The sequence below is a fragment of the Vombatus ursinus genome, unplaced genomic scaffold (assembly GCF_900497805.2).
Source record: "Vombatus ursinus unplaced genomic scaffold, bare-nosed wombat genome assembly UNPS02014784.1, whole genome shotgun sequence".
Classification (NCBI taxonomy): Eukaryota; Metazoa; Chordata; class Mammalia; order Diprotodontia; family Vombatidae; genus Vombatus; species Vombatus ursinus.
Genome location: NW_020954562.1, coordinates 16,544,168 through 16,555,968, shown reverse-complemented (window position 1 = coordinate 16,555,968; position 11,801 = coordinate 16,544,168).

The following is an 11,801-nucleotide window of genomic DNA, read 5'->3' as shown; positions in this document are numbered from 1 at the left end:
TATTCTGTTTCTTTAAGATAAGCAATTTTTGTTGGTGGAGTTGTGAACTGATGCAACCATTTTGCAGAGCAATTTGGAACTATGCCCAAAGGGCAACAAAACTGTGCACACCCTTTGAGGTCCAGCAATACCACTACTAGGTTTGTATCCCAAAGAGATCATAAAAAGGGAAAAGGACCCAGATGTGAAAAATATTTATAGCAGTCCTTTTTGTGGTGGCAAAATATTGGAAATTGAGAGAATGCCAATCAATTGGGGAGTGGCTGAACAAGCTTGTGGTATATGGATGTAATGGAATACTTCTGTACAATATGAAATGATGAACAGATTTCAGAAAAATCTGAAAAGACTTGTACTAACTGATGCAAAGTGAAATGAGAAGAATCAGGAAAACATTATACACAGTATCAGCAATATTGTGTGATAATCAGCTATGAATAACCCAGCTCTTCTCAGCAACACAATGATCCAAGACAAGAACAAAGGACTCTAGAAGGAAAAAGCTATCCACATCCACATAAAGAACTGATGGACTCTGAATGCCGATTGAAGCATATTAATTTCACTTACTTTATTCTTTTTCACTTTTCTTCCTTTTGTTCTGTTTCTTCTTTCATGGAAATATGTTTTACATGATAGCACATGTATAACCTATATCAAATTGCCTTCTTGGAAGAGGGGAGGGAGTGAGGGAGAGAGCAAAATTAGAAACTCCAAATCTTGTAAAAATGAATACTAAAAATTGTCTTGACATGTAATTGGAAAAAATAAAAATAAAATACTATTAAAATGTATACCAAAAAAAGATAAGCAGTGTTTTCATTGTTACAGAAAAAAGGTATGTAAATTCCCTCTCCTAAATGCCAACAAAAGACCCATCTGAAAATGTGTATCTCAGGCTCCAGTCTATTGGTCTCGATTGAAAACCTAAAGGTATTATAGAAATGGGAAACATTTTTACAAAATGCAGATGAACTAATCACATTTGAAATAAGCTTTAAGACTGATCTATAGTTGTGAGCATATAATAGGGCATTTTGCATTTTCCAGTTACCAAGAGAGAAAACAGACTAGAAATATCTAAGGTATGCTACAGATTTCAAATTTTTAAAAATAATATTTTATTTTTCTCAATTACATGTAAAGACAATTTTAACATTTTTTTTTAAATTTTGAGTTCCAAATTCTCTCCCTCCCTTCCCCACTTCCCCTTCAACCTGAGACAGAAGGCAATTTGATACAGGTTATACATGTGCAATCATGCAAAACATATTTCCATATTAGTCATGCTGTGGATTTCACATTTTTAAAATATCTTTGTAGAGACAGCATTGTAAATTTAAAATATCATTGTAGAAACAAATTCTACATGAATTCCAAGTGCATTTATGTTAGCATGGTCAATACCTTCTCTTCTAAGATATTTTCATCAGTGAACAGTTTATGTAAGGTATAACATGAAAGATTTTTTAAAATAAATCCAGGAAAGTATGCATCTAAACAGATGCTGAACTTTAAAGTAGGCACCTTGGAAAGTCTGAATGGATTCCGGGCATTGCCCAATGTCATTTGTTTAGCCATTTCCCAATAATGGCACCCCCTTAGTTTCCAATTTAGGGATGCCACAAAAAGCTAGTTTTGTACATATACCTTTTCCTCTCTGATTTCTTAGACCTACTAGTGTTAAAACTGGATCTAAGAGAATGTATATTTTAGTAACTTTCTGGGCATAGTTCCAAATTGGTCTACAGAATGGCTAGACCAATTCATAGTTCCATCAGTAGTGCACTAGCGTAATTGTATTTGTGTACCCCCTCCAAATTTGTCATTTCCCCCTTTTGTCATCATTGCCAGTCTGAATCTCAAAGTTGGTTTAATTTTCATTTCTCTAATTATTAGTGATTTAGAGCATTTTGTATGATTATTGAGAACTTGGCTTTCTTTCTTTGAAAAATATTTATCTATTTTCCTTTGATTATTTATCTATTAGGGGATGATTTGTCATCTTATAAATTTGAATCTGTTTCTTAATTATCTTATATATAAGATCTGTTTCTTAATTATCTTATATATAAGATCTTTATCAGAGAAACTTGCTGAAAAGACTATTTTCCAATTATTTCCTTTCAAATTTTAACCATGTTAGATTTGTTTGCATGCTTTGAAAATTTTACGTAATTAAAATTGCCCATTTTATCTTCTATGATTCTATCACTTGTTTACTCAGTTTTCATAAATCAAAAGGTGCTTTCCTCTTTGCTGCTCTAATTTGTTTATGATGTGATGTGTTTTTACGTGTAAGTCAAGTACTCACTTGGACCTTTCTTGGTATATGGTGTGAAGTGTTGGTCTAAACTTGATTTAAACCATGTTGCTATCCAGTTTTTTGAGCAGTTATTGTCAGATAATAACTTCTTTCCCCAATAACTGGAGTCTTTGAGTTCAACACCTGGTAACTATGTTTGTTTGCTGCATTCCTAATCTACACCATTGATCAATCGTCTCTCTGTCTCTGTCTGTCTCTGTTTCTGTCTCTGTCTCTATCTCTGTCTATCTGTTTCTCTCTCTCTCTCTCTCTCTCTCTCTCTCTCTCTCTCTCTCTCTCTCTCTCTCTCTCTCCCCCTCTCTCTCTCTCTCTCTCTCTTTCCCTGTACCAAATTATTTTGATGATTACTTCTTTGTAGTATCATTTGAGATCTGGTACTGATAGAGTGAGATTCAAATCCATTTTTCCTTCCTGACTTCAAATTGAAGTTTGTAGCTCTGAAAAGATTTAAGAGTAATGTAGTCAAGATTTCCAGAAAAATTCCTACTCTCCCTATAGATTGCATGAAATGTTCAGAAACAAAACCCCATGAAATTCTGCAGTGAAGAAGCTATAGACTAAATTCATATTTGACCAATACAAATTCAAATGTTTGTTCACAGTTGAGGATAGAAAACTCACAACACAATTTTATTTAGTAGGACTTCATGTAACATACAGGATCACAGAATTTCTCTGTGATTCCGAGTCCTCAAGTCTTCCGAGTTGAAAGGGACCTCAAAAGACATAGATCATAGATCTAGAGCTGGAAATTACTTCAGCACCATAATGTCGTCTTGTTTTATAGATGAGGAAACAGAGGTTCAGGCAAGTTAAGTGGCTTGCCCGAAGTCATCAAGTCCAACCCATTTTTTGAACACTTTACATTTTTAGTGACAAGGGATTATCCAGTCTCCACATAAAGACTTCCCCTCTAATGATGGAGAACTGATAATTTCACATGGTAGTACATCCCACTTAAAGATAATTCTAGTTATTAGGAAGCATTTGATTGTAGAAAACTGAAATCTCTCTAAATGTGATTTCTACCTATGTGTTCTAATTTCACTTTTTAAGGCCAAGTAACAACAAAACAAAACAAAACTCTAATTCAGAGGATATGAATGCATGTATGCGTGTGTGGGGGGGGTATGCGGGTGTGTGTGTGTGGGTGTGTGGCATAGACCCAACTGGCAATCTTGGGAAGCCTATGACCCTATTCTAATGTTTTTAACTGTCTAAAATAAAGTATATAAGGTTATAAAAGAAACTAAATATATTGAAATGTAGTTATAAAAATATTTTTAAAAAATAATAGACCTCTTTAAATCTATCCATGGACTAATTGGATTAAAAAACTCATTCTATAATCCCTCTTCTACATGAAAGTCCTTCAAATATTTGAAGACAGCTATCATATTCCCTTTGAATATTATTTTTCCAGATAAATATTTCCAATTTCTTCAAACATCCTCATATGGAATTTTTCAATTCCTCTCATCCCAACTTCAACTTGGTTAGATTCTTTTGTACATTCTCCAGATTGTAGGCACCATTTCTAAAATGTGGCACCTAGAACATAAAACTCCAGCAATGACTTGGCTAGAGAACTCTCATTCTTAACTATGCTTCATGTAACACAGGTTAGGTTTATATGATTGGATGGAATGCTCACATATAGAATTTGGGGGGATCCTGAGGTCCTGTGGTCTTACTTAACTATCTAAATTTATGTGGAGAACAAAGAAGGAACTTTAAATTTCCTGATTAGCCTAGCTCAAGTGACATTAAGGATAAACTTGAGGGAGAGAGGTGTAAGAGAGAGGACAAGGGGGAACAAAAAAAGGTATTTCATTTTTGAATAAGCAGTAGGTAGTTCTGGGGAGCAAGGCAGGCTGAGCTTTTAATTACCCACTGAACCAACAAGTCTATCTAAGCATGCTCAAACTTTTCATTCCCCCTCCCTTCCCTTGCAGCTCATTACTTTACAAGGGTCATAGCTTTCCCTTTCCGAGCAATTTACTCTTCATGTGGGGTCATAGTTTTCCTTTCAAACTCCAGCATGCAGAATATTATGGTTTCCAGGGTAGCTTGTGATTTTAATCTAGGGGAATCTTGACCTTAAGCACTTGCCAGGAATGTGAATTATAATACTAATATACCTTATTTCTCTTTGCTAAAAGACTCTAAATTATCTCCAAGGTCGCAGGTTGCACTGTAACTATTGCATCTTTTCCCCCCATCCTATTTTCCTCATTTATACTACTCTCTCTTCTTTCACCCTGCTCATCCTCGAAAGTGTTTTGCTTTGGACTGCCACCTTCCCCAATCCTCCCTCCCTTTTATCAGCCCCTTCCCCTTCTCTTATCTCTTCTCCTCCTACTTTCCCATAGGGTAAGATAGATTTCCATACCTGAGTGTGTATTGGCTCTTTGAGCCAATTCCAATAAGAGTAAGATATAGCAGCTTCCTCCCCACCATCCTCCCCTCCACCATAAAAGTTTCACCCCTCTTTTAAATGAGGTAATTTACTTCATTCTACCTCTCCCTTTCTCCTTCCTACAGTGAATTCCTCTTTCTCACCCCTTAATTTTATTTTTTTAAGATGTCACCCATGCCCTTTGACTATGTATACTCCTTCTAACTGCCCTAATAATAAGAAAGTTCTTAGGAGTTACAAATATCATCTTTTCCATGTAGGGAATGTAAGCAGTTTAGTCTTATTGAATTCCTTATGCTTTCTTTCCTGTTCCCCTTTTTATGCTTCTCTTGAGTCTTGTATTTGAAAGTTAAATTTTCTGTCCAACTCTGGTCTTTGTATCAGGAATGCTTGAAAGTCTGCTAACTCACTGAATATCCATTTTTTTCTTTTGAAGGATTATACTCAGTTTTAATGGGTAGGTGATTCTTGATTGTAGTTCTAGCTCCTTTGCCTTCCAGAATATAATATTCCTAGCCCTCTGATTGTATGTAGAATGTAATGTAGAAGCTGCTAAATACTGTGCCATCCTGACTGTAGCTACATGGTATTTATTTGAATTGTTTCTTCCTAGTGGCATCCAATATCTTCTTTCTTTTTTTACCCCTTAATAGTACTTTTTTCCAATTACACATAAAGATAGTTTTCAACATTCATTTTTGTAAATTTTTTAGTTCCAAATTTTTTCTCTTTCCCTCTTTTCCCTCCCTCCTCCCCAAAACAGCAAACAATCTGATATAGGTTATAAATGTATAATCATGTTAAACATATTTCCACATTTGTCCTGTTGTGAAAGAAGAATCAGAACAAAAGGGAAAAACCAAGAGAAAGAAAAAAACATTCTTTGATCTCCATTCAGATTCCATTGTTTTTTCTCTGGATGCAGATAGTATTTTCCATCATGAGTCTTTTGGAATTGTCTTGCATCATTGTATTGCTGAGAAGGCTAAGTTTTTTCCAGATTTTTCTGAAATCCGCCTGCTCATCATTTTTTGTATCACAATAGTATTCCATTGTACTAATATACTCAACTTGTTCAGTCATTTCCCAATTGATGGGCACCCCCTCAGTTTCCAATTTTTGGCCACCACAAAAAGAGCTGCTATAAATACTTTTGTACATGTGGTTCCTTTTCCATTTTTTATGGTCTCTTTGGGATATAAACCTAGTAGTAGTATTGCTGGATCAAAAGGCATACACAGTTTTATAGCTTTAGTTCCAAATTACTCTCCAGAGTGGTTGGATCAGTTCACATATCTACTAACAATGTATAGTGTTCCAATTTTCCCACATCTTCTCCAACATTAATCATTTTTCTTTTCTGTCGTATTAGCCAATCTGATAGGCATGAGGTTGTACCTCAGAGATGTTTTAATTTGCATTTCTCTAATCAATAGTGATTCTAAATCACTATTTTTTCATGTTATTATAAATAGCTTTAATTTCTTCATCTAAAAACTGCCCTTCATATTCTTTGACCATTTCTCAATTGGGGAGTGACTTGTATTCTTATATATTTGACTCAGTTCTCTATATATGTTAGAAATGAGGCCTTTATCAGAAACACTGTCAGTAAAAATTGTTTTCTAGATTTCTGCTTTCCTTCTAATCTTGGTTGCATTGGTTTTGTTTGTGCAAAAATCTTTTAATTTAAAGTAATCAAAATTATCCATTTTGCAATTTCACACTGTTCTCTTTCTTCTTGTTTGGTTATAAATTCTTCCCTTCTCCATAGATCTGAAATGCAAACTACTCCTTGCTCTCCTAATTTGCTTATGGCATCACCCTTTATGTCTCAATAATGTACTCAGTTTGAACTTATCTTTGTATATGGTATAAGATGTTGGTCTATGCCTAGTTACTGCCATACTATTTCCAATTTTCCCAGGAGTTTTTGTCAGATAGTGAGTTCTTGTCCCAGAAGCTGGAATCTTTAGGTTCATCAAACAGTAGATTACTTTAGTCATTGACTACTGTGTCTTGTGTACCCAGTTCCACTGATCCAACACTCTTTCTTAGCTAGTACCAAATAGTTTTGATGACTGCCACTTTATAATGTAGTTTTAGATCTGGTTTGGCTGGGCCACCTTCCTTTGCATTTTTTTTTTCATTAATTCTCTTTTTTACTCTTGACTTTTTGTTCTTCCAGATGAAATTTGTTATTTTTTCTAGTTCTATCAAATAATTTTTGGTAGTTTGATTGGTATGGAAATGAATCGGTAAATTAATTTAGGTAGAAGTGTCATTTTATTATATTAGCTTGGCCTGCCCATGAGCAATTGATAGTTTTCCAGTTGGATCTGACTTTATTTGTGTGAAGTGTTTTGTAATTGTGTTATATAGTTCCTGGGTTTGTCTTGGGAGGTAGACTACAAAATATTTTATAGCATCTGCAGTTATTTTAAATGGAATTTCTCTTTCTAGCTCTTGTTACTGGTCTTTGTTAATCACATAAAGAAATGCCAATGATTTACATAGGTTTATTTTATACCCTGAAACTTTGATAAAGTTGTGAATTGTTTCAAGTATTTTTCAGTTGATACTCTAGGATCCTCTAAGCATACCATCATATCAATTGCAAAGATTGATATTGTTGTTTCCTTATTGCCTATTCTAATTCCTTCAATTTCTTTTTCTTCTCTTATTGATAACATTAACATTTCTAGTATAATATTGAATAACAGTAGTGATAATGGGCATCCTTGTTTCACTCCTGATCTTACTGGGAATGCTTTTTGCTTAAACCCATTACATATAATGCTTGCTGATTGTTTTAGATAGATACTGCTTATCATTTTAAGGTAAACTCCACTTATTCTTATGTGCTCAAGTGCTTTTAATAAGAATGGGCATTGTATTTTTTTTTAAAAAAAGCATTTTCTGCATCTATTGAGATAATCACATGCTTTCTGTTAGTTTTGTTATTGGTATTGTCAATTATGCTGATAGTTTTCCTAATATTGAACCAACTCTACATTCCTGGTATAAATCCCACCTAGTCATAGTGTATTATCCTTGTGTTAAGTTGCTGTAATCATTTTGCTAATATTTTATTTAAAATATTCACCCTTTTCATTTTTTATACTGGTAATTTGGTTTTCTTTTTTCTTTTTTTTAAATCATATTAACCAAAGGTTGATCTATTCTATTGTTTTTGTCATGAAATCAGTTTTTGGTTTTATTTATTACTTCAATAATTTTCTTACTTTCAATTTTATTAATCTGTCCTTTGATTTTCAGAATTTCTAATTTGGTATTTAATTGGAGGGAGGTTTAATTTGCTCTTTTTCTAGCTTTTTTAGTTGCATGCCCAATTTATTGATCTCCTCTTTCTCTATTTTATTCATGTAAGAATTTAGAGATATGAAACTTCCCCTAAGAACTGCTTTAGCTGCATCCCATAAACTTTGGTATGTTGTCTCATTATTATCATTCTCTTGGATGAAGTTATTGACTGTGGCTCCTTGGTATATGAATTGTTTCTTTCTGGCTACAATATTCCTTGGAGTTTTTGTTTTGGGATCTCTTTCAGGAGGTGATCAGTGGAGTCTTTCAATGACTCTTTTACCCTTTGGTTCTAAGATATCAGAGCAGTGTTCCTTGATAATTTCTTGAAAGATCCTGTCCAGGCACTTCTTTTGATCATGGTCTTCAGGTAGTCCAATAATTCTTAAATTTTCTCTCCTGGATCTATTTTCCAGGTCAGTTGTTTGTCCAATGAGGTATTTTACATTTTCTTCTATTTTTTATTCTTTTGCTTTTGTTGGATTGATTCTTGATGTCTCATAAAGTCATTAGCTTCCATTTGTCCAATTCTAATTTTTAAGGAATTATTTTAAGCAGTCAATTTGTGTGCTTCCTTTTCCAAATCCTTGTGCTTCCTGTGTTGACCCTTTGTTTCATTTTTCCGTGAAACTTTCATTTCTTTTCTCAATTTAGCTTTTACTTCTCTTACTTGATTTTTAATATCCTTTTTGAGTTCTTCCAAGAGGAGTTTTGGTGCTTGAGACCAAATCATATTCCTTTTTGAGGCTTCACATGTAGGCATTTTGACATTGTCCTCTTCTGAGTTTGTTTTTTGATCTTCCCTGTTGCCATAGTTGTCTTCTGTGGTCAGGGCTCTTTTCTGTTTCATACTCATTTTCCAGCCTATTTTGTGACTTTTAAAGTTCAGCTCTATTCTCTGGGCATAGGGGGCACTATCCAAAGCTTCTTATGTTAGGGGCCAGAGGCTTAGTCACTGGTTTCTATGCAGAGGCTTCAGGTGCTTACATCTTGCCCTCTGAATTAGGGGTGTCCTGGCCTAGTCACACCTGTTGTGTTGGGAGTCTGGGGCTCACAATTTGCCTTCTGTACTGTGGCGAGAGGCCTCACGGTTGGCCTGCTGAGCCAGGATCAAGGGGTCTTGGTTGTTGGTCTATGCTACAGCTAAGTGCTTCCTGCTATCTTGCCCAAATACCATCTCTGCTGTGTTGCACTCACCTTTTACTCAAGTAAGACAGACCTTTCCTGAAGGTTTTCTAAGTTATCTTGAGCTTGAAAATTGTTTCACTACATATTTTTGTGGGTCCTGTCACTCCAGAATCCATTTAGAGGCTTGATTTAACATTGTTTCTGAGGGAAACTGGGGAGGGCTGAGGCAACTTCCTGGTTTCTCTCTGCCATCTTTGCCTGCTTGCAATATTTTCTCTTTGACCTGGGAGCTCTGGAACTTGGCTATAATATTCCTGGGAGTTTTTATTTTGGGATCTCTTTTGGGAGGTGATCAGTGGAGTCTTTCAATGACTATTTTACTTTCTGGTTCTAGAATATCAGGGCAATTTTCCTTGATAATTTCTTGAAAGATGATGTCTAGGTTAGTGTTTTGATCATGGTTTTCAAGTAATCCAATAATTCTTAAATTATCTCTCCTGGATCTATTTCCCAGGTTGGTTGTTTTTCCAATGAGAGATTTCATATTTTCTTCTATTTTTTCATTCTTTTGATTTTGTTTTATTACTTCTCAATGTCTCATGGAGTCATTAGCTTCCACTTGTCCAATTCTAATTTTTAAGAAATTATTTTCTTCAGTGAGCTTTTGTACCTCTTTTTTTTTTCCATTTGGTCAATTCTACTTTTTAAGGAATTATTTCCTTCAGTGAATTTTTGTACATATTTTTTCTATGTGGCCAGTTCTGCTTTTCAGGAGATCTTCTCTTTGGTGGATTTTTGTGCCTCTTTTTACCATTTGGCCTATTCTGTTTTTTAAGGTGTTACTTTCTTCAGTTTCTTTGTACCACCTTACCAAGCTATTGACTCTTTTTTCATGATTTTCTTGCATTACTCTCATTTATTTCCCCAATTTTTCCTCTGCCTCTCTCATTTGATTTTTAAAATCTTTTTGAACTCTTCCAGGAATTCTTTTTGGGGGCCTGAAATCAATTCATATTTTTCATTGAGGCTTTGGACATAGCCATTTTGACTTTGTTGTCTTCTGAGTTTGTGTTTTGATCTTCCCTGTCACCATGGGAACTTTCTATACTCAGGTTCTTTTTTTGTTGTTTGCTCATTTTTCTATACTGTTTCTTGACTTTTAACTTGATCTTAAATTTGTGCTCTTGGAGTAGAGGAGGCACTGTCCCAAACTTCAGGTTTTTTAGTGCAGCTGTTTTCAGAGCTAGTTCTGCAGGTCTATAAGCTTTCAATTCTTCCAAGGAGGTATGATCTAAGGAGAGGTGTGTTTGCTACCTTCCTGGCCTGTGCTCTGTTCAGTGAGTGAACACAAGCACTCTTTTCTCCCTTGGAACTGTGACCAGGGTCCCCACTCCCCTGTGGCTGCTAGCTCTGGTGTGTTAGTGTTCCCCCTTGACCTGAGACTGTCACGCAGAACTATGACTTGGATCTGAGAACGGGCAAAGCAAAAGAGTCCTGCACCAAGTGCCAACAAAGAGACCCCTGTAATCTCCTTGTGACCCTATTTCTATCAGTGAGCTGAGAGCTTTAGAAGCTACTGCTGCCACAGCTGATTTAGTCACTCCCAAGTGCTTCCAGGACACCTGCACTGGCACAGTCTGGACCACATTCCACTCTTGTGTGACACACCTTTCTTGCCAACCTTCTAAGTTGTTGTGGGCTAGAAAATTGTTTCAACCCATCATTTTGTGGGTTTTGCTGCTTCAGAATTCATTTTGAGTTGTTATTTAAAGTTGTTTGGAGAAGAATTTAGGAGAAGTCAAGAAAGTCTCTGCCTTTTCTCAACCATCTTGGCTCCACCCCCAACTATTTCATTTTTAAAACAAGGAACACTCTTATCTTCTCTCTAGTCAAGGGGATTAAATGAAATACCCACATAGCTTAGCTTTCTTCTAGCCAACAGGGTTTTATGGTAGGTAAAATTGAAAGTAATAAAGAACAAACAAGTTTGAACACTCAGCTAACTCAAAAAGAGACAAATGTCTTTGCTAGAAGGTGGAAAGGGGTTCACAAAATAGATTCTCATTTTCTGATAGGTTTTATATCTCTTCTCTCAGTAACTACTCCTGATCCCACTTTGTGAGTGTCACTCTTCCTGTGACAGCATTTTTGTCCTTCATGTAATTTGCCTGCCTTCTTCCTTCTCTGCTCACTCAGCTTTTGAGTTTCTCTACCCATGAGGTCCCTTTTCAAAAGTAGTTGATAAGCTTGGGAGTTTGGTAGTTCAGCACACCCCTCTCCACAAGTCTTTCTACCCCAAAGGAAAGCTACATTCTTTTAAAGTTTTTTCATTAATTATATTTTTAATTTATTAAATAAAACAAGTATTTCCATAACATAACAAAATTGAAAAAATATGTTTTCATGTGAAACTGCAAATCTATTATATACAACTTGGAATTCTTTTTAAATATATAATAAAGATATCATGTAAATTTATTTTTTTTCCTTTTTTTCTTCTCCCCCCAATCTCAACCTAGAAATGACTACCATTAGACACAAATGTGTGTGTGTATATTTACATGATATCTTTCTATACATGCTTCAATTTATTGGTTTTTTCCT